Raw genomic sequence first — 24010 nt, 5'->3', positions numbered from 1 at the left:
CCAAAGATGACCGATTCTTGCATCTAGAGTTTACCAGTTTCTCAAATTACCTGCAGTTAGTCAGATTTATCACAGACACTGATCATTTGTAAATTAGAGTAAAAATAAGCTACTAGAAGAATGAAATGGAGTAAAAAATAAGATCCACAAAATATAAGCCCACATTTTTATAATTGTATTGAACAGACTTAAAATTACTCTTGACAAATTTCTGTAAAAGCTTCTGAAGCCTCATGCGTGATTTCTGTACTTTTCGCAGGTCATTAACAGCCAGCTTATGACCCAGTGCTGACCCGTGGCCCATTTTTGAGGAACACTGTTCTAGATTTGAATACAGACAAAAGGTTTTTTTTTCTCATGTTAGTGTCCCTTCCTGTCTCTTCATTTTCCCCGTACTTGTTTGTCTTCTTAGTATATAGTTTTCCTCTTAAGATGGATTGGAAATAATTAACACAAGGATTGTTAGGGTAGGGAACACTGCAAAGGTACAAAGAAGCATGTTTCTTTTTGAGTTTTCTACTAAAACAAATTCACAAAATGAAACGTGACATTTATATGCATGTATACCTCACATACACATGCACATGTATGGTCTATCAGATTTTGAGATTACAGGTCAGTGTGGTTTAAGGAACACTGATACCAGAGTTAGCTCGGGTAATTGTGTAACAATGAAGACCCTTAAGATCCTTCTTATGTCCACTGAGTCGGAATTTCTCTGATTTGCTCTGTGAAATTTCGTCTAAAGTTTAAACATTAGCCTCACCAGGTGATTCTAGTACACAATGGAATTTGAGTTGTACTCTTTCAGGATTTTTGGAAATCTCTGTGTTAGTTTACATTATCATACACTATGATGGTATATTAAAGTGCCACTTCTGAAGTGCCTGTTAATGTGAATATATTGGAATCTCTGTATAGGTGCTTCCAGCAGAGAATCTCCAGGAGATTATCAGATTCATTGCTGTCTCAAGCGTGTGTGTGTGTGTGTGTGTATGTGTGTGTATATGTGTGTATGTGTGTGTGTATGTGTGTGTACGCATGTATGTGTGTGTATGTGTGTGTGTGTTAGTTGCTTAGTCATGTCTGACTCTGTGTGACCCACTGGACTGTGGCCCACCACGCTTCTCTGTCCATGGGATCCTCCAGGCAAGAATACTGGAGTGGATTGCCATGCCCTCCTCCAGTCACAAGCATTAACAAAGCCTTATTGGAAAGGCATATGTTCTCATTTTACAGACAGAAACACAGAACACACATACACAAATAAAATAATTCTGCATCCTTCTCTATTGTAGTCATTTTGCATCTTTTTCATTTTATTTTCAGAGCTTACATGCCTAAAATCTATTCTTTAATTCACCTTGCTTTATAATAATACAATTTTATTTGGAATAAGAATTAGCATAGCTACGGAATCCATTAAAATGTAATTAAATGGTTATTATGAATTGAATGAGGCTTGTGGGATTGTATATAATTGTATGCAATATGTTAATATTTCTTTTAAAGACACTTGTCTTTACATTAATCTGAACTTAAAATGTATTGATAAGGAAAAATACTACATTTATAGGTGTTATTACCAAATTAACCCATAAGGAGAAATAGTATATTCTTAGAGCTCCAAAGTACACATCAGTCAAATAAAAGAGATTCCACTATAGCTGTATCTTTAGTTCATTAGTGGAAATTACTTAAAAAAAAAAAAGAACCACTTATTTTTTTATGCCTTTCAGAGTTTTTGGCACATTATATTGTGTGTGTTTATTTGTCAGAGAAAGTAAGGGTCATTTATTCTTATTTATGAAAGCAGAGAATCAGAATCCTGGTATTTTGACTTGAATGGGCATTGATAAAGAGATTTCCTTATTCATTCAGGATAAGAAAATCAGTTCTTTGGGGACTTTACGCTTTTCCTAAGCATATTGATTTCCCAGGTAGAACTGCAAAACCCCAAGAAAGTAACAGACCCATACTTATTTTACTGAACGGTGAGTAACCCAGCAGTGCTGCGGATGTGAAGTTATGCAGGTTATTGGAAAGTCTTCCCTTGAGCCTTTCAACCTTGGCATGTGTGCCCTTGATCAAATTACTCCACCTCTCCAAACTGTTTCCTCATGTTAAGGATAGCAACACCTCTCAGGATTGCTGGGAGAACTCTTATCAGTTAATGATTCTGAAATATCAGCACAGTTCTTGGCATTGGTGAGTGGTAGATAGTTATTGCTGGGAATTATCCAGCAGTGCAGAATGGATGAGCTTTGATGTCATGTAAACCCTGGCTTTGAAATTCAGCTGGTTTCTTGCTATGTAAATAACAGCAAGTAATTCAATCTGTCTATCTTCCATTTAATTTGTGAAATAGGCATTGTAGTGACAATTCCAGAAGATTATTTTGAGGATTAAATGAGGGAGTGTGTGCCTGGCACATAGAAGTTTCTTAATAGATAACAGATGATAGCCATTATTATTTTTATTGTATTTGATTGCTACCACTTTCTAAGCTAAATTAAAAATATATATATATGAAAACATGTTTCATATACATGTGTTTACTTGAGTTTAGATTTAAGGGTTCTCCCCCCTGATCTTTTAGCAGCTGTCTCACTTTAAGATTTATTTTTAAAAGCTTTCTGATTTATACACAAGCCAATGTGTATTTCCATTGGAAGATTTTGGGAATTCGAAAGCAGAGTGATGATGAAATGAGCATTCATCTGGCTGCTTTATGAACACAATGTTGAAGAGAAAGCAGGCAGTTGAAACTATAGCAGATAGCAGACACTTGCTGTAAGACTTCAATAATGCATATGAGTGATGTCAGACTCAGGCATGCAAAAGGCATAAACACAAAGGAAGATCGTAATGGGCTTTTCAGGAAAGGGGTTGTTGCTTCCTGATGTGCTAACCTGGCTTTTGTTTTGTGCTTTGGTGCCAGCATAGAGACAGCTGGCAGGGACACTGTTGAATTTTTCCATTGCCAATTTGTATTATAATCTAAGAATTGTGTTTTGCTCTTCTTTACTTTACTCTTAATAAATATTCTGTGAACTTTGGGGAAGTAAGCTACTTTAGTTAAGTAATGTCTTTAATCACTTAATTTATGTGATTAATTCATTCAGCAGTCACAAATCACAGTTTCACCCACAGCATCTTTGCTTAGAATGTTCAGAACTGCGATCATCAATTGTCCTTTCAGAACGAGAGCTTAGGAAAGGGAAAAGGACAGTTTCCATTCCCTTATTCTTCAGCTTCCTTTTCTCTCCCGATACACTGATGCTGAAAATGTCCCGTTTGTTCTCTTCCCGTGGCCTCACCTCTCCCCCATCCTATGTGCTCTAGCCACACTGGTCTTCCTCCAGTCTTTGAAAAGGTCATGTTGTTGGATGGACATGAAGAGTGTCATACTGAGTGAAGTGAGTCAGACAAAGAAGGAGCAGTATCATGTGACATCCCTTATATGTGGGATCTAAGAAGTTTCTTACAAAACAGAAAGAGACTCAGAGACTTCGAAATGAACTTACGGTTGCTAGGGTCGGGGTGGGGAGGGATAGGGACTTTGGGAAGTTCGTGTACACACTGCTGTATTTAAAATGGATAGCCAGCAAGGACCTATTGTATAGCACATGGAACTCTGCTCAATGTTATGTGCCAGCCTGGATGGGAGGAGGGTTTGCAGGGGAAGATGGATACATATATATGTATGGCTGAGGCTTTCCTAGTGGCTCAGACGGTAAAGAATCTGCCTGCAATGTGGGAGACCTGGGTTCGATCCCTGGGTCAGGAAAATCCCCTGGAGGAGGGCATGTCAGCCCACTCCAGTATTCTTGCCTGGAGAATCCCCATGGACAGAGGAGCCTGGTTGGCTATAGTCCATGGGGTTGCAAAGAGTCGGACACAACTGAGCAACTAAACTCACATATATGTATGGCTGAGTCCCTTTGCTGCTCACCTGAAACTACCACAACATTATTAACAGGCTGTACCCCAATACAAAATAAAAAGTTTAAAGCTTGGGGGAAAAAAGGAGAAAATAAATGAATAAACAAATTGCAGAAAAAGAGAAGGTCATGTTGCTTCCCATCTGATGGCCTCTCCAAAGCTCTTGACTATCTGGAAAGAGCTGTCTCTCCTCTCCCATCCCCGCCCCCATCCCTAGTCATCCTTCGAGACTTAGTCCACACACCAACTCCTGGAGGAAGCTTCCTCTTATTCTCTGACCTGGGTCATGTCCCCAGCTCAGCCATTTCATTACCACCTTCTCTTTTGCCTTAGTAGCCTGTCTCATAATAACAACTAAAGAATTGATGTTTGTTACTTTATGTTTCTCTCTCTTTCTAAAATAGAAGCTCTGCAAGAAAGAGCAGGAGCTGTTTGCCTTGTTCACATATGTTTCCCAGCGCCTGGTGCCGTACAATAACCTAACAGGCAAAAATGCTAAGGTATCATGTGGATACAAAATTGACATTAAGGTGCTTTACCATTTTATTTGTTGCTGTTTTTTTTTTTATTTTTTGGTTTTTTGGTGTTTTCTTCAAAGGTGTGGTTTAGAGGAAAGAAAGGCATATGTAACCTTCAAGGTCTAACACTGTTCTCCTTTGGTTGTATATTCTTATCACAGTAGATTACTGTGAATGAAGGGGTACTGGCTATGAAAGGGTGCGTGTATCTGATGGCCTTAAGGCTAAGCTGTAACAGTCATCTTATCTCCCTTGCTCCACTCTATAAGTTTCTTTCTTGATCAACTTGGGGAGATCTATGTTCCATTATGACAAAGGCTTGTGCTGTGAGGAAGATTTCCTTTATGTAGGAAAATAGCCTGTCACCTGTGAATGTTGGTGACACGTGGATGGGCCAGAAACTAGAGTTCAGCTAAAGTGGCGTATCTGGCCACTCTTACAATATTGGGAAGTCAAAGAATAATGGCTTGGAGTGCCAGAATGATGGGAGCATCAGGTGGCTCCAGGGGCCTGAGAGGGAGTGGAGGTAAGGGTTAGACAGACTTGGGATGAAAACAAAAATGCTGACATTGTTGGGAAGACTTGTTCATAGGCTGTAGGTGTCTTTCATGCCAACAATAGGAAACGTATTCATCTTTTCTAGCTTATTTTTTCTAATCTCCTAATGGTGACTGAGGCTGCCTTGGGCCTGTTGGCCACCTGTTAATCAGTGAGGACACTGGCATTTTCATAATGTTATTTGAGGGAGGCAGTGTATTGTAAAAGAGCTTGGGTTTGGATATATATTCAGATCTGACTTTAATCCTGGCTGTTATCACTTCCTCTCTGTGAGTTTCAGTTTCCTCATCTGTGAAAAGTGAATAGTCAGTCACTTCAGTTGTGTCCAGCTCTTTTCAACCCCATGGACTGTAGCCTGTCATCCTTCTCTGTCCATGGATTTCTCCGGGCAGGAATACTGGAGTGGTTAGCCATTTCCTTCTCAGGGGTCTTCCCTGACCCAGAGATTGAACCTGGGTCTCCTGCATTGCTGGTGGATTCTTAACCATCTGAGCCAAGGGAAGCCCTTCCTCATCTGTAAAATGGACCTAATAACACCACCGACCTCAGTTTTAGAGCATGATTTAGAGCATTCATTAGAGACTATTTTTTAAAGCATTTACTATGGTTCCTGGTACAGAGTAGGCATTCCATACCTGCTTGCTATTATTGTTGTTTGCTAGGACACACCCAGAAATCCACAATGATTTGTCTTAAGACATGACTGGGTTTGCATGTCCAATAGAGCCTGGACAGGGTGGTGGCGGTTCTGGAATGCCAAGCTTGCTGTGGTCACTCAGTCTGTTCCAGAATCAGTCCAAAGTTCTGAAGCTTCATGGCAAATGAAGTCTCAGTCAAGAGAACAGTGGAAAGGAAATTACAGCCACCAAATGTAGCATGGAGCTTAAATCTAGTCTGCCCCACTTCACAGCAAAGCATGTGACAAGTGAGGCATCTCATCTTGCTTTCCCAGTTTTGCTGGGAAGAGATGGTCTTGCAGCCTTTGATTGCACCCACCCAGTTCAGCCAGCATTTCAAAGTTGCAACGACTGCCCAGCGGGCACACAGTTTTATGAAGCCCATTTCTCCACTGAAGGACAACACAGCTGACTGGAGAGTCTCCTACCACAACTGCTTCCTAGAGTAAGATAGCAGCACCAGCTAAATTGGCGACTGTATCTATTTTTGCTTTAGAAGTAGGGTCTGAAAATAACCTCTGGATTGATAACCACATTTGGGGGTTTTTATGAAAGCAATTTGGTATATGAAAAAGTTTTAGTACTTGTTTACAATTTGAAATCACAAATCCACAAACTCCATTCTGGGTTGGCTAGGGTGCCGTGAGCCTGTTTTAGTAACTTAAATGAAAACTGTGTCTGATTAATGATAACAGTAAATTAGAGTTCCCCATATAGTGGCCACTCTTTTCTGAGTAAATCAAACAGAAAGCCCCTCTCTCTGTGATAACAGCTTATTGACATCAGCCCACTGTGTGTGCGAGTGTGTGTGTGTGTACCCACAGAACTCATTCTTTGGAATTTTCCCTTGGAGAAGCGAAGGAAGGAAGTGAGGGGAGGATGGGGCGATTGCATCCTGTGCTTGACGGGGGCGTGGCCACGGCTGCCTCAGCCTCAGGGACACTGGTACAGGATTGTTTTTTCACTTTGGAGGCCTAAACAGTGATAAGTCTTGATGAAAGGCAGGGGCAGCTCTCAGTTCATCGCTGGACAGAAGTCTCTTTAGCGGCCTGCTCGAGTCCCACTCAGTATTTCATTTCTAGAACTTCGGGGGAAGAGGAGCAGCAAGAGCTTCAGGAGTGGACCCGCAGCTCTCTCCCCACCACATTAGGACTCCGGACCCTCTTAGACTTCGGTTCCGGCCACTCCTATGAATGAAATTTCCAATGGGTAGTCTAGGTGCATTGTTTTAAGGAAAACGAAATGTTTCTTCCTGCTGCTTCCTAAATCTGATTTGAAATGATGGATTGTGCCCTGGTGAAAGCAGAGATGAACTCTTTGAAATTTTTTGAGGTAAGGTATTAGAAAGTTCTGTAAAATGAATTCCACTCTCTAATTTCCATGCCCAGTTGCTTGGGATTTACAGTTCTCTCTGCCTTTCTCTTTGAAAAATTCTTAATACTGTCCGCTCTCAGCTTGGTTATGAACAATTATTAACAAATTATCTGATGCATTTATCATGTTTAGTCATTTGACATCTTGACATAAGAGATCAGTGCTGGGATTAAAGCTTTTGTGAAACTTTTACAGCTCAGACTGTAAAGCGTCTGCCTACAATGCGGGAGACCGGGTTCGATCCCTAGGTGGGGAAGATCCTCCGGAGAAGGAAATGGCAACCCACTCCAGTATTCATTCTTGCCTGGAAAATCCCATGGGAGGAGCCTGGTAGGCTGCAGTCCATGGGGTCACAAAGTATTGGACATGACTGAGCGACTTTGCTTACTTACTTATACAGTCCCCTCCCTGTGAATTTCTAGAGTTGCACTGGTTTTAGATGAATTATTTTACTGTACATGTTAAGTACAGATTTTACCTACAAGAATGCTTTGAAAATGGCATTAGATTGAGTCAAAATAGATTTCATGACAGGTCATCTGCCTCTGGAATAATAGTGTTTTTGATGGATTTAAAAACTGTTCTCTCTGGGAATGAGATGTTAAAACTGGTTTATTTGTAATGTAATATTTTTGTGGGAAAGTATTCATTCATATGAATTCACATTCTAGAGAGTGATGTTTTAACAATCTTACAAGAAAATTTTAACTCAAGAATAAAACCGTGTTTTTAAAAAATATTTTCTTGGGGCATCTGTGGCAAACTGTCCCAGTTTTCTATAGACCTTCTGAATCTGCTTTAATTGTTTAGAAACTGGGATGAAGGCAGGGCAAAATTTCAATTCTATTTTAATTTTTTCAAATTAGTATTTTCAAATGAAAAAATTTATTTTTTTGACTGTGTACCAAAAATGGTTCTCAAAGAGGTCAGGGATGTTATTTTTTATTGGCATATAGCATACTTGGCATTTAGTGCCTGAGAGCCAGGGATCCTTAACTATTTCTATAATGTACTGGACAGATACGAAGAATTATCCATTAGAATGCCAGGAGGATCCTTATTAAATAACATGCTCAGTTTAATGAAAAGGAAATTGATGATGTAGTAAAGATTCAGGTGAGCAATCTGATTTCTGGGAAGGTTATCAATCTTCTGATAAAGCCAATTTGGGGGCAGGACCCAAGGGAGTAACCCCTTCCACAAAATTATTCTTTAGAATCAGTAGCAATAACTGTTCCAGAAAGATTGCTCCCACGTGTTTCTAATTCATATTTTCAGAACTCATTTGGATTAACTCCACCAAGCATCTGGTTCACTTCAATAAGGGCAATAGCATTCTTTAAATAAAGTTATCTATTACAGTTTCCAATCCTTATTATAAGTCCTTTTTACTGAGCTTCTTAAGATCAAAGTAGTAACCAAAGGATTACTGAACCAAACGATGGTTTGCTACTAAACATTTTATTTTATGATGGTACATTTCCCAGGATCTTCAGTTATCATGTTCAGTGTAAAAAAGACATCCTGGATGGTCTAGAGGTTGCTTTTAAACTTCAGTTAGTATTAGAAGGTCTATGAGTGAGAGCTTAGTGTATTCATAAAAAATAATCAGAGGAAAGAAAAGGATATGTAGTCAAAACAGTGCAATTTCTGGTGACTTTTTATGCACACAGTGGGTGACAGAGATTCCTAAGTGGAAACTGTATTCAGTCTTGGATTTACTATGTATAGAGATGAGGGCGGCTCTGCCTGTTCCTTTCTTTCTTTCTTTCTTTTTAATACTTAATTGGCTGTGCTGGGTCTTTTAGTTGTAGCCTGTGGGAACTAGTTCCCTGATCAGAAATCAAACATGGACCCCTTGCGTTGAGAGTACAGAGTCTTAGCCACTGGGCCACCAGGGAAGTCCCTACCTGACTTTTTTTTTAAGCCAGGCTTAAAGCTCATTGAAAGAGCTTTCAGCTTTGAGTGACCCTCTGTCCAAGAACTAGGCAGATACTCTATGTGGGAGAATGTACTACAGGGCATAGTACATGGCATAATGTGCTATTATTACTATCATTGTACCTATGGCCTGCACTTTTGCTGCCTGATTATTTGGCATCCTTTGCCTAAGAAAGAAAATTTTCCAAAAACATATAAATAAGTATGCTTTTTTTTAAGTGTATTTTTGAAAAATCAGAATAAAATAGTTTCTTTAAAGGAAATACATTTAAAAAGTTAAAACTAAGTAAAGAAGTTGGGAAACTGTGCTTTCTGAGTATTAAAGAGATAGCTCTTTTTAAAAAGGATGAAATAGATGTAAAAACCTGGACATGTAGCTCCTGGTGTGTACCAGGTTCACGTTCCGTACACATGTCCTCCCTGCAGCGTTCTGAGCTAGGAGTGCTGCTATCATTTTATGGAAGAAAGAAATGGAGTGTTTGCAGTTTTAAGACTTGCCCAAGGTCATACAGTAAATGGGAAAAATGGACTTTAAACTTAGGTCTGCCGTTTTATGAAGTTCTAGGATCTTAGCATCACCTAGCAGCCACAGCTGGTAACATGGTTATCAGGCAGTATACTACTTTCATTGCACCTGTATTAAGTGGTATGTACCTAAAAACAAAAAGTATATTTTTGTTGGGGAATAGAGTGTCCTTGTGAACTAACTGCTAGTGACATATTAAATATGCTGCAGGAAGGGTTTTATTGAATCACTAAGTGATGGAGAATCAGAACTTCCTGTGTTGGCTGATTACAGTTGAATGTGGCGATAGTTGGAGTTTCAAGGACTTACTTGAATAAGAGCGGGAAAGGAGGAGAATGGTGGACTTAGTGAGGGTGCTGGTTGGGCTTGGAGAGAGTTTAGAGGCAGATGAGTCACCTCCCAGGGTCACTGGACTGAAGAGCCTGGAATTGGTTCAGAGCCTTGTGCACTAAGGGTGGATATTTATAGCTTCGGCCGTTCTGTCTGCACAGGAAAGATGGCGATGGAGGAGGGTCATGTTTAGGTTATGGCTCCAAGGCTGGTGCTGGGCCTGAAGCGTCACAGTGCACCATCCTCTCTATCCTTGCACAATGTACTCTGTACAATGCAGCCAGAAGGGTTTTTGTTTTGTTTTGTTTTGTTTTTAGATGCAGATCATGTCACTTCCCTGCTTGGAATTCTCCAGTGACTTTCCATTGTCCTCCAAGTGAAATCCAGACTCTTCCCTGTGGTCTAGATAGATGGTGTGGAATAGCACTGAGAAACGTGGCTTCTGGAGCAAGCCAGCCTGGGTTCACGCTGCACGTACTAGTTTTGGATTTGTAGTGCATTTCTTAACTTCTTTGTGCCTTAGTCTCCCCATTGATAAAAATCTCATAATGATACCTCAAAGGATTGTTAGAGATTGCAATGAGTTAATAAAGGCAACACAGTAGAACAGTGCCCAGTGCTAAGCTTCTCTGGTGTTTATTACTGTTCATGTCTGCAAGCTGGCCCTGCCTACCTCTCCCATCTCATCTTCTCCTTAGCTCTGCCTCGTCATTCAGTCTGCATCGCTTTATTGTTCCTGGGAACGTGGAGGGCCTGTCCTGTTTCAGGGTGCTTGGATTTTCCTTTGTTGCCTTTTTCCAAATCTCCCAGTTGAAAACATTCTCACTTCATTCATGGCCCTGTTCCAAAGTTTCCCTCAACAGCCTAAGGAAGATAATATTCTTCCACCAACCTCACTCCCGTCGTGTTCCCTGGCTGTATTTCTTTAAGTCATGTTACCACCACCTGACTTTACGTTATATATACTACACTACCTGGCATGCATATTATTCTGTGTGTGATTATTCATCGCTTTCCCCACTGGACCAAAGTCTCCACAAGGACAGGGACTTTGACTCTCTTATTCCCCCTCACATCCCTGTCACTTAGAATACGGCCTGCCAGAGAGGATTTGCTCAGTAAATATCAGTTCAGTTCAGTGGCTCAGTTGTGTCCAACTCTCTGCGACCCCATGAACCGCAGCACGCCAGGCCTCCCTGTCCATCACCAACTCCCAGAGGCCACCCAAACCCATGTCCATTGAGTCAGTGATGCCATCTCCAACCATCTCATCCTCTGTCATCCCCTTCTCATCCAGCCCTCAATCTTTCCCAGCATCAGGATCTTTTCAAATGAGTCAGCTTTCCGCATCCAGTGGCCAAAGTACTGGAGTTTCAGTTTCAACATCAGTCCTTCCAATGAACACCCAGGACTGACCTGCTTTAGGATGGACTGGTTGGATCTCCTTGCAGTCCAAGGGACTCTCAAGAGTCTTCTCCAACACCACAGTTCAAAAGCATCAATTCTTCAGCGCTCAGCTTTCTTTCAGTAAATATGTGTTGAATTAATTTTGAATTTCATTTCCACCATCACTTCTATAATTGTTTTCTTTCTGTTTTTAGGCCTTAAAATCTCCCTTCTAACTTTTGTTAACCTGTCATCATCTTGCCTCAAATTATAGACCTTTAGAAAAATATCATTTACCTACTTTGTCTCATGAAAGTTCTTTAATAATAGGAAGTCTTGTTTTAACCGATCAGCTTTGGTACCAGGATGGGAATTGTGGTATTTCAGTGTCATTGTTACATAATATCCCTAAAGTGGATCTTGTGCCAAGGTGTTTACCAAGATACCATATGCTGACCTGCTTGACCCTTTAAAGGAGCTTAGGCTTACATTCTCATTGTAAAAGTATAATTGCTGGAGGAAATATAGCCATGCAAACTGTTGGGGAAAATTATGTACTGACAGTAGTGTATACTTCATTTTTAAGTCTCAAATTTTACAAAGAGCATCTAATTCCTGCTTATATTTCTAACATGAAATTGACTGAAACTATTACAAATACTCTTTTTTCACAATGATATTTATTATAAATTTTTATAATAGCCAAATAGAGTATTTGATATAAGTAAACTTTTAGTGATTTTTCCATTTGATGTATTATCAAGAAATTTGATAATACAAATGTTTTCCTATAGGAAAACATTCAGCTGAGGAAAAAGATAAATCTTAATTTAGAAATGCTCTGAAAGTCTTCATCAGGAAAAAATCTTGTTTAATATGTTTCAAAGACCTTTATGAGAGATTGATCATGTGTTCTGAGGAAAGTTAATTCATCTTTTTGTGCATTGATGTGACAGACTGTAAGATATAAACAGAGTTGAATGTCAGCTAGGGGTATCAGTGTGATTGAATTAATACAAAATTAGTGTTACAAAGATTGAGAGTTTAAATAAACTGATCTTGTTAAGTTAGTGTGATAGGACTTAGCATTATTGTCCTTGTTTTTCTGTATTTTGAAAAAGACAGAGATGTCTTTAAAAAAGGTTTTATGCATTCCTTAGTGAGAATTTTATTTCCTCCTTTGTATATTTTAACAGTGTAATACTGATATTCACTTAATGGTATATCATCATAATTAAAAGAATATATGAAGACATCTCTTATTCAACTAAACATGAGCACCTACTATGTGCCAGATATTGTTCCAGTTACTTAATATAAATCAGTGAACAGAATAGACAATAAGCTCTTGACCTCTTGGGATTTACCTCTTGGAGAGAAAGACAATATACAAATATAAGTAGATTATATAGTGTGTTAGATCGTGATAGGGTTTTGGAAAGGAAATTGAGTAGGGTAAGATACTCTAGGAATGCTAGAGGCAGTCAGGGTAGATTTCATTGAGATGGTTATGTGCAAGCAAAAAAGAAAATGGCAAAAAATAAATTAATTAATTAATTAAAAAAGAAGAATGGTTTGAGGAGAGGACTGATCCATATGGATATATGGGGGGAAAGTTTCAGATAAATAGATCCTGAGGCAGAATCCTTAACAGAACTTTGAGGATATTGTAGAGGAGGAAAAAATACTTTCCTCTATTCTCTTAGGTTTGGCTACCAGGCCTGCAAATTAGACTGACAGAAGACAGATTAAGAGGGAAAAGGATATGCAAATTTTAGTAGTTGTTAAAATTTTTATTTCTACTTACATGAAGCCTTCTTGGATATGAAGACCAGACTTGGGCTTATATGCTACTTTAACAAAGGGCAGTAAATTGTGGAGAAGTAACCAGACAAAGGGAGCTGGCTTCTAGGGGTGGGAAATTGTGGGAAGGTAAATATATGGGGGGAGCTACCGGAAGATAAGGGTTTTTAGGGAAGGTTTGCTCTGCAGACTGAAGCTAGTTCCTTCTCCTTTGATGAGTAGTGATTGAGTCATTTTACTCTTTCTAGTACGGAATAGGGAGACTTTGCAGATGAAAATTTGGGTCTTGCTTTTAGATTTAAAGGCAAGAGCAGAAAACTAATTACTTTCAGCCCAAAGTGGCATATTTTGGCGTGGTGTACTCAGACCCCCTTCCCTGTCAGGGAGCCCATTGTGGTTGGAGAGGATAGGCTGGGGGCAGGGGCAGCATAGGGAAACATGAACTCAGAGCTGTAATTTTTTGAGGGGTGGAGACCGGGGCTGCCAGGTCCTGTAGGACACTGTTCACCTCTGTAAAGACTTTGAATTTTACTCTGGAGGAAATAGGGATCCCTTTTTTACATGTCAACATCATGCAGGCATGCGTGTCCGACTCTTTGTGACCCCATGGACTGTAGCCTGCCAGGCTCCCCTGTCCATGGGATTCTCCAGGCAAGAATACTGGAGTGGGTTGCCGTGTCCTTCTCCAGGGGATGTTCCCCACCCGGGGATTGAACCTGTGTCTCCCGTGTGTCCTGCATTGGCAGGCAAGTCTTTAACTGCTGCGCCACCTGGGGTGCCTGTGTTGAGAATGAATTCTTCTGTAAACCCTCTCTGACTGAAACTTGGGAGGTGTTTACTGAAATGAATGCAAGTAGTTCTCACTGATCTGTTGGTGGTTCCCCCACTCCTTCCTTGTCAAAATGAGGGTTTAACTGACTAGCGTAGGGTCAGGTATTTTATGTAGGAAGTGGCTTAGCAGAGCCTCCAGCCTCTGCCCAGCATGTATGGAGGTCTGAATGTTGAGGAGACCTCAGGGGTTTGGTTAGGACTTGGTTATAAATTACGTCACCCAGCATGGAGCTACTGAAACATCATTTGGGTTGAGCTCTCCCACTCCTGGTGAGGCCTCCTGTAGACACAACAGTAACATACCTCTCTCGTACTGAGGGTGTGTATGGCATTGAATCAGTATATGCACCCCACTCCACCCACCCCCCCATCCCATGCCAAATGCTGCCTTGTTCCCTTGCAGGCAGTGAGACACGGACTTCAGTGCAAACATCCCCAAGGGCAGACCTTCCCTCTTACAAGCGTATCTTCTCAGCCCCTGTTGCTTTTTCTGCACTGTAATGTGCCACTGTCTTTTTCTTTCATCTCCAGCACGTTATAATCAGCAAAACTTTCTGGCATAAGAAAAATGCCATTCAGGTGGTTCCAAAGCCATAGTCACCAGTGGGGACATTCTCATTTGATAACATGTGTCATCACTGCAATCTCTAAATATGTCTGATATGCACACTCTTTTTTATTTTTTCCCCACTCAGAGAAGGTGTTAGTGTACAGAATTGGGAATCTAGGGACAAATGTGAAGTGTGCCGATTCATGAGGCGGTTTGTTAGGGAATTCTCACAGCACTAATAAGATTGGGCTCTCTTTGGTACAATCAGTGGTAAAGAGTCACCCCTTCCCTGCAGTTTAGTTCAAATCTCAGTCATTATCAGAGTTTTCCTCTCACATAACTTGCCTAGCACTTGCAGGTGAATTTGCAGAGTTTTAACAGTCACGCAGCACCTGTGAAGGTGTGTTTGCCCAGGTCTAGAATGATCGTTTTGATTCAAATTATATTAATAGCTTAGGATTGCTTTCTAAATCCCAAATCCTAGATGAGGCATCTAATTTCTGAGTGTAGCTGGAATAAATTGAGGCTCCTTTATGATCTTATCTCAGGATGTGTGGATATTCAATTTGTATCCCAAAGTAATTTTAAATCAATTTAGATGTTTATGCCATTTTATGAGAAAATATAGGGAGCAATTGCTTTAGAGCAAAAGAAAATTTGTAAGCATCATTTTTCATCTCTGGCACAGTCTGTCACATGGCATCTTTCTTACAAAATTTCTCATCTTTTTTCAATTCCCCTAGGTTGGCTGATAGAAGTGTGAGGACTTTGAATACTTTTTTTGTTCCTGTTTTATCTCCAGTACTGTATGGAGGTTTTAGAAATATTAATATAGACATAGAAACATTTTCAAATCCAAATTATATTTGGATATGTTTGATATGTCTGGTCATATCTCCTATAGATATTTTTATTATCTTCAAAACCTATTCATAGGACATTTTCTGGAATCTAAAAATCATACAGAAAAAATTAATCTTTAAAAGATTACTTTCACTCTGATCTCTCTGTGTGAAATATTATGGGGAAGGAAGAGTTTGGTGCATGAAAGACTTTATGCTTATGTTATTTTAGGTCTCAGTGGCATTTTAGAAGAATTTCTTTTTTAAAATTAATCTTTACAATCATATAGTAAGTTAATATAATTAACCTTCCTTTCTAAGGAAGAAAAGGAGAAATGGATTGAAATACCGTAATAACTGGCTTAAATGTGTAGATCTCTGAAAGTTTAGCTCCATATTCATCTCCCAAAGACGTTTCAAACTTGATAGACCAGCAGCATATTCATTATACACAGTCACAGGGGATGCTGATCATTCCTCTTTGGTTCTCCTTCAGTACTATATAAAGTGTGCACGCCTCTATCCTAGCAGTTCTAGTATTGCGTTGTACCTTACATGCCAGTCTTTTCCACTACACTGCCATCTCCTTATGGCAGGAGATGGGGTGTTGACTTTCATAGTAGTCGGTCAATAAAAACCTTTCAGGTGAAGGAAGGAAAGAAGGAGGAAGGAACAAACTGACCAATGAGAGGGAAGTGATTAATGAGATGTGCATGGCGGATGTGATTGCTCGGTTTCCCTGGAGATTATATGAACACGTTTTTTCCACGTGAGGTATTTTTGTAGTACTGTATCAGAATCAACTGAATGAGGTGTTTGCTAAAATTCAGATTCCTGCATCCTGACTCAAACCTACTAACTAGAAATCTGTGTTTTGCAGAATCCCAGGGTATTCATTGTGAGTAGTGGAGTCAGGCGATCCTTGACCAGGAGGATCAGTTAGCTAAAGGGGAAGAAAGTGCCTGCGTGCTCAGTCATGTCCAACTCTTTGCGACCCCGTGGACTGCAGCCTGCCAGCCTCCTCTGTCCATGGCATTTTCCAGGCAAGAATAGTGGAGTGGGTTACCATTTCCTCCTCTGGGGATCTTCCCGACCCAGGGGTTGAACCCACGTCTCCCGTGGCTCCTGCATTGGCAGGTGGATTCTTTACCACTGAGCTACTTGGGAAGCAAATGTGTAGGAGATGTTGGTAAATCAGCTTATACAGAGATTTTGTTTAAGACACTTGGTTTTCCTTAAGGGAGAGAGACTGTTTCTCATCTAATTAACCAAATCTGAGAAAGTTCTCTGAGCTATTGTACTCTATAGTTAATAAAAAAGAGAGTTAGTTTTGTGTGGTGTAATCTTATACACCTGCTCCTTTATTCCTGGGTCCAAATACTTTGTTTTTCCCTTGGAGAAGCAGATTTAACATAGGTAGTTCTCATATTAAAAACAAAATTAACTGGAGTAGCCCTAAAGAGTACAGCTGATCTTTGAACAACATGGGTTTGAATTACTCAGGTCTACTAATACTCAGTTTTTTCAGTATAAATACTGTAGCTCCACATGATCCACGGTTGGTTGAATCTGTGGATGTGAAACTACCTGTGGATAAGGAGGAACCCATTGAATGCAGAGGGCTGACTATAGGTTGATTTTTGACTGCAGAGAGGGGCAGTTTGCCTAACCCCTGCTTTTGTTGAAGGGCTAACTGTAATTTTAAAAAGCACTAAATGAAATCAGTTTGGGAAAGTATCATGGATTGCTAAAATAAGGCAAGAGTAAAGATTTTCAAGAGTTTTCTTGATTATGATCCCACAATATTCACAAACAGGTATGAGTTTTATTAGAAGGGTTTTAGGGCTTTGGGGGTGTGCGCTACGCCTTTATATTTAGAGAAAATGTACTGCCAACTAGATTTATAAGAAAACAAAGAATATGTAAGAGACATGAGTGGACAAGCTTTATATAAACTCTGCCAAACAAAATTACATTTATAGAAGATATTTAGGCACATGCATTAAACATCTCCAATGTTTTTATGATTATATTCCAGCTAGAAAGTTACCTAAATATCTAGAATATACACTCCGAGATTATAAACTCCATTGTAACTGTAACAGACACTTTAATCTTGGTCGGAAGGCAAATAAGAATGTGAATGAGAAAAGGGGCAAGGGAAGGCAGTGGTCCAGGAGCAAAAGCAGGAGAATATACCTCATGGAAGCTGGTATGTTTCTAGGTTGGGAGGAAGAATCTAATGGTCAAAGTGAGAGAAGGTGCTGATAGGAGTGTTTGAGTCAAGGGCACCACATTATTGCCTAGAACTCTGGGCAAGAAGGCAAGAAATAGACATGGATACAGAAAAGATGGCAGTAGGGAGATGGAGAAACCAGGGAGATGGGGCCTCCTATTGTCCATGTTCTGGATGTCACAGAGTGCACGGCACCTTGCTCTAAGTCAGAGGGTAGAAATTAGAGGATATGAGGACAGATATCCTCAGATCTGCACAGTTCTTAAGAGAAATGAGGAAGGGAAGTGGCCAAGTATAAACAGAATAATTGATAATTGACTTTAAAGAGCAATGACATTTATTTGATCTATCAGAAGCTTTGTTCAATTAATGGAAGAAATAGATGCATATTTTATGTCTATATGATACATCTAGGGAATTCAGAACCCTTTCTTTGGTATAGTATTTTATACTCAATTATTTTTCTTCTTTGGAGTAGGAGCATTTAAGAAAGATTGAATTGCCTAAAATAGATGTTAAATGAGGGTAAAGAAAAACAAGTTACACAATCTGGGAAGAAATATTCTGTCCTCAAATATCCATGAAAAGTAGATCTGAGCAGAGAAACACAAGTCACTCAGAAGGTGTTCTTTGGCTCGATGAGAACGGATTGCAACCTAATTGAAGGTGTTTACCTACTTTAAAGAGTTTTAGTCTGAAGGACAGATTAAAATCAGTCTTCTTGAGAGAAAGACAAAGGATGAGTCATTCTATTTAGTTTTAGAATGGTGCCGCCAAGGCTGCCCAGAGCTCTGCTGGTTTGTGCAGTGGGAGCTGGAGCCGTGGAGGCTGTGAACACCACTGTAAAATACTGTGACCCTACGCTGGTTTATTTCTAGGAATTTTATATCTCAGTTAAGAGTAGCTGTCACTCAATGCCGAGAGTGCTACTATCTGTCAGGGATAATGAAGTATCAGAGATATTATCTCATCAGAGAAAAATTTCCATGTAGAATAGCCAGAATATTAACCAACTTGGGTGACTTCTCCATGACAGACACTATGCATGGCGGGGAACAAGACCTTCCCCAGGAAGGTTTACAGGATTGTTTCTCACCGTGACATTTTGCTTAAAAAAAAAAAAAAAAAGAGCAGACCCATCAGGCATCTGCTCTGGGCCTTTTCATCCTAATTCTGATTCATTTCTCATCATATATGGGACATTTGAGCTCCTTATGAGTCTGAATGATCACAGTACATTTTCAACATTTTCCTTCCAGAGAATAGCCTTTATTTCTTTAAATATCATAAATGTAACCAAATGGAGTTGTCCACATTGCCTATAAACCAATGATAGGAGCTAAAGTCAGAGATATATGGTTTATGCTAACCCCATGAGCTGGTAGGTGATTTGAACACGCTACTCTAGGTCTGTTTCTTGGTAGAGGGTCTGAGGAGGAAGCACCCATAACTCGTTCTCCCTTATTTCTGACTTCTGAGACCCAGGGAGGATATTCACGCAGTGCAGTATTTCTACCTCAAAGTGAATATAATAGGCAAAGAAAAAGTTGCTGGTGGCTCTTCTTGGAACAGGAGGGCTGGCACTGGTTCTCTGACACAATTCTCCTCCGGGGCACATGTAGAGGGTTGTGTGGAGCCCCAGGAACCACTTCTGTGTGGGGCTAAGTCCTCGTATGACAATTCTCGTCGCATTACCTCCGCCCTCCCCTGTCTCTGCTCCTCAGCGCTCCATCTCCCAGGGGTTGATGGGTCAGAAGTGTGTACTTGATTTGGCTTAACTGATGGCTTGGGGAGAAAAAGTTTAGTAATAGTAGAAGTGCCAACCCTCTTATGGTGAGGTCACACTTTAAGAAGTATGATTTTGTGAATGTTGCATTTTATCATTGGGATCCTAAAATGAGATTTGTTACTGCCTGTCTTTCCTGAGGTCTCAGGAGGAAACTGGCTCCGCAGTATCTTCAGAAGCCTCCTCACGTGCTCAGCTGTCTGGCGTTTAGAACAGCTGGACGGACACCTTCTGCTTCCCGTGCCTGTGTTCTGTGCCCCGCAGGGTCCAGCTTCCTGTAGCCTTCCACGTGACCAACAGCTAGTACAATACATCTGTTTGTGAAAACGTGAGCGTCTCCATTCCTATGCAAGCAGCTTTGCCCATTAAAGTATGTTTTAGAGAAGAAGAAGCTACCTTTGTCTAAACTGGAGAAGTGATGCAGTCAGTGATTCTGGTTCAAGTCAGGCCTCTTGGGTCTAAATCACTGAATGACTTTTAGGATGGTAATTGTGTCTGTTAGGAATTGTGTTCACCCACAAGTAACAGAAACCCAACCACAGGGGCTTATATAAGTAGGAACTTATTTTTGCCTCAATAGCAAGAAGTCTGAGGGCCATTTAGGGTTCAAATGATCATCATGGATGTTTCTAGCTTCTTTCTCTGTCATCCTTAGCTTGTGGCTCTCATCTAAGGAGAGAGGAGGTGGGGGGGAGAGCAAAAAGATTATTGAATGTCCTTTTATCAGTCTTAAAAATAATAGCTCCCCCAGAAGTCCCACCCAGTAGAATTCAACCCACATGCCCTGGCCACGTGACATCCTTAGCTGCATTTAAGGGTAACTATTTCAACTGGGCACATTGTTACCTTGGACAGAATTGGGGTTCAGATGACAAGCAAGAGGCTCAGGGGAGAGGCAGTGAGCAGCATCTGCCCCAAGGAGCCACATGCCGTCTTTCAAATCCAGTTTTAGGTGATCCTGGAGGGCCTTCTGTATATCACTGGGGTTGTGTTTCTGTGATGGAATGGAGTGGATTGGCTGGTGTTGTGTTTCTGAGAGGAGGTGACCCTGCTTCTTGGCCTTTCACTATAAAGCATCTTTGACTTATGCTGTGTTGATCACAGACAGCAGAAAGGACCACTCCTCCTAGACCACTTGGACTTCTCAATGTCAAAAAGCCAGTGGGCCCCGAGGGAAGCCACAGACGGGAATCCCTCGGAGCTGGATCATCCGGCCCCTCACGTGGGCCACTTTCTGTTTCTTTTATGCTCTTAAGAATTGAGGTTTTTATTCTCAGGACTTCTCCCTTGGACTTTGAACCTGTTCTCTACCGTTGCTGTTTTAGCGGTTCACTGACTTCACCCTGTCTACTTAATTCCAGCTCTCAGTTAAAGTGTATGCCTAAGCTTCCCTCCTAGGAAAGAGGCTTGGGGATGAAAATGAGGTGCATCTGACTTTAAGAGCCAGGGTCTCTAGAGCACACACACTTGTGTACCTGTAAAACTCTGGATGGTCCCTTTGTCACATCCTTGGTTTCACTTCCTATTCCAGGACCTTAGAACTGAGCTTCAGACTAGTGTAGTGTGAGCAAGTTAAAGAACATGAATCCCTTCTGCCTTCAGGGTGGGGCCGAGCCCGGGGCAGCCAGAGCACTTGTCAGCTTACGTGGTCACTGTCTCCTTCATGTACCCCAGTGTGTCCTACAAATATGACCACTTTCTCAGTGCCCTGAGGTCAGAGAGCTTAGACAGGATGCTGCTTTCAGGCCTGTTCTTTGGATCTGTCCTTTCTATCCTTCTTCCTCTTTCCTTCTCTTATGTGGTGTCAAGGTAACCCACTGTTGACCGTTGGGTACAATTATCTTAGCCAACGCGCTGACTCGCTTGGTATTTCCTGAACACTGTCCATGGCAAACCTGTGCTGTGTCTTGACTCAGTTTCCTAGATTAATATCCCCTCTCATAACCCCATCTTGATTCTCTTATATTCTATCAGCTTAGCTCTTCATCTTTTTTTTTTTATAAAGGATTTTATAGACAGGAGCTCACCCACTCTCTTTTTATGTGTCATCTCATTGCTGGTTGATGAACAGTCATACTCTTTATCCTTTGCAGTTTTGTCTTTTGGCAGTTTAGTGACCAACCTGGCTAAGCCCAGACATGCCATTTTCTTTCTACCTGCCCACTCTCCTCTCTAGTTCTCCTTGTAAATGCAAGTCATTAAGTAACTCATTAACAATCAGTTCAGTTCAGTCACTCAGTCGTGTCCTACTCTTTGTGACCCCATGGACTGAAGCATGCCAGGCTTCTCTGCCATCACCAACTCCTGGAGCTTTCTCAAACTCATGTCCATCGAGTCGGTGAATGCTATCCAACCATCTCATTCTTTGTTGTCCCCTTCTCCTCCTGCTTTCAATCTTTCCCAGCATTAGGGTCCTTTCCAATGAGTCAGCTCTTCACATCAGGTGGCCAAAGTATTGGAATTTCAGCTTCAGCATCAGTCCTTCCAATGAATATTCAGGATTTATTTCCTTTAGGATGGACTGGTTGGATCTCCTTGCTGTCCAAGGGACTGTCAGGAGTCTTCTCCAACACCACAGTTCAAAAGCATCAATTCCTGGGCACTTGGCTTTCTTTATAGTCCAACTCTCATCCATACATGACTACTGGAAAAACCATAGCTTTGACCAGATGCACCTTTGTTGGCAAAGTAATGTCTCTGCTTTTTAATATGCTGTCTAGGTTGGTCATAGCTTTTCTTCCAAGGAACAAGCGTCTTTTAATTTCATGACTGCAGTCACCACTGCCAGTGATTTTGGAACCCAAGAAAATAAAGTCTCTCACTGTTTCCATTGTTTCCCCATCTATTTGCCATGAAGTGATGGGAACAGATGCCATGATCTTAGTTTTCTGAATGTTGAGTTTTAAACCGGCTTTTTCACTATCCTCTTTCACTTTCATCAAGAGGCTCTTTTGTTCTTCTTCACTTTCTGCCATAAGGGTGGTGTCATCTGCATATCTGAGGTTACTGATATTTCCCCCGGCAATCTTGATTCCAGCTTGTTCCTCATCCAGCCTGGCATATCACATGATGTACTCTGCATATAAGTTAAATAAGCAGGGTGACAATACACAGCCTTAACATACCCCTTTTCCTGATTTGGAACCAGTCTGTTGTTCCATGTCCAGTTCTAACTGTTGCTTCTTGACCTGCATACAGATTTCTCAGGAGGCAGGTCAGGTGGTCTGGTATTCCCATCTCTTGAAGAATTTTCCACAGTTTGTTCTGATCCTCACAGTCACAGGCTTTGGCATAGTCAATAAAGCAAAAGTAGATATTTTTCTGGAACTCTCTTGCTTTTTTTGATGATCCAGTGGATATTGCCAATTTGATCTGTGCTTCCTCTGCTTTTTCTAAATCCAGCTTGAATATCTGGAAGTTCAGGGTTCACATACTGTTGAAGCCTGACTTGGAGGATTTTGAGCATTCCTTTGCTAGCGTGTGAGATGAGTGCAGTTGTGCGGTAGTTTGAACATTCTTTGGCCTCGCATTTCTTTGGGATTGGAATGAAAACTGACCTTTTCCAGTCTTGTGGCCACTGCTGAATTTTCCAAATTTGCTGGCATGTTGACTGCAGCACTTTCACAGCATCATCTTTGAAGATTTGAAATAACTCAACTGAAATTTCATCATCTGCACTAGCTTTGTTCGTAGTGATGCTTCCTAAGGCCCATTTGACTTTGCATTCCCACATGCCTGGGTCATGAGGATCCTTTTTGTACAGTTCTTCTGTGTATTCTTGCCACCTCTTTTTAACATCTTCTGCTTCTGTTAGGTCCATACCATTTCTGTCCTTTATTGTGCCCATCTTTGCATGGAATGTTCTGTTGGTATCTCTAATTTTCTTGAAGAGATCTCTAGTCTTTCCCATTCTATTGTTTTCCTCTGTTTATTTGCATTGATCCCTGAGGAAGGTTTTCTTATCTCTCGTTGCTATTCTTTGGAATTGCATTCACATGGGTATATCTTTCCTTTTCTTCTTTGCCTTTAGCTTCTCTTATTTTCTCAGGTCTTTGTAAGGCCTCCTCAGACAACCATTTTGCTTTTTTGCATTTCTTTTTCTTGGGGATGGTCTTGATCACTGTCTCCTGTACAGTGTCATGAACCTCCATCCATAGTTCTTCAGGCGCTCTGTCTGTCGGATCTAATCCCTTGAATCTGTTAGTAATTTCCACTGTCAAGTTGTAAGGGATTTGATTTAGGTCATACCTGAATGGTCTAGTGGTTTTCCCTACTTTCTTCAATTTAAGTTTGAATTTGGCAATAAGGAGTTCATGATCTGAGCCACAGTCAGCTCCCGGACTTGTTTTTGCTGACTGTATAGCTTCTCTATCTTTGCCTGCAAAAGATATAATCAATCTGATTTTGGTATTGACCATCTGGTAATGTCAATGTGTAGAGTCTTCTCTTGTGTTATTGGAAGAGGGTGTTTGTTAAGACCAGTGCCTTCTCTTGGCAAAACTCTGTTAGCCTTTGCTCTGCTTCATTCTGTACTCCAAGGCCAGATTTGCCTGTTACTCCAGGTATCTCTTGACTTCCTACTTTTGCATTCCAGTCCCCTGTAAGGCACTGCTGACCCATAACTCCACAGGAGACACTCAGACCCTCAACCTCAAAGGCAGGTCTGACTCAGTCTCTGTGGAGTCTCCTGATGTGCACAAGATTTTA

At 40.8% G+C, this 24010-nt stretch overlaps 1 protein-coding gene across 5 annotated transcripts in view; it reads left to right on the top strand.

Moving 5' to 3' along the window:
* The window catches only part of HECW2 (HECT, C2 and WW domain containing E3 ubiquitin protein ligase 2), a 420734-nt gene that overhangs the window by 237052 nt on the left and 159672 nt on the right, over positions 1-24010 (top strand). The window contains exon 1 of one of the 5 annotated variants that reach the window (XM_070458481.1): positions 6672-7030. The exons of the other annotated variants lie outside the window; for them this stretch is intronic. The gene's annotated coding sequence lies outside the window, so the exon portion shown is untranslated. Of the gene's footprint in view, positions 1-6671; positions 7031-24010 lie in introns of those variants that run through there. 5 annotated transcript variants of the gene reach the window in all.

Source organism: Odocoileus virginianus, chromosome 30 (assembly GCF_023699985.2).
Source record: "Odocoileus virginianus isolate 20LAN1187 ecotype Illinois chromosome 30, Ovbor_1.2, whole genome shotgun sequence".
NCBI lineage: Eukaryota > Metazoa > Chordata > Mammalia > Artiodactyla > Cervidae > Odocoileus > Odocoileus virginianus.
The sequence above is the reverse complement of the archived record's forward strand: the minus strand, read 5'-3'. Positions and strand labels throughout refer to the sequence as shown.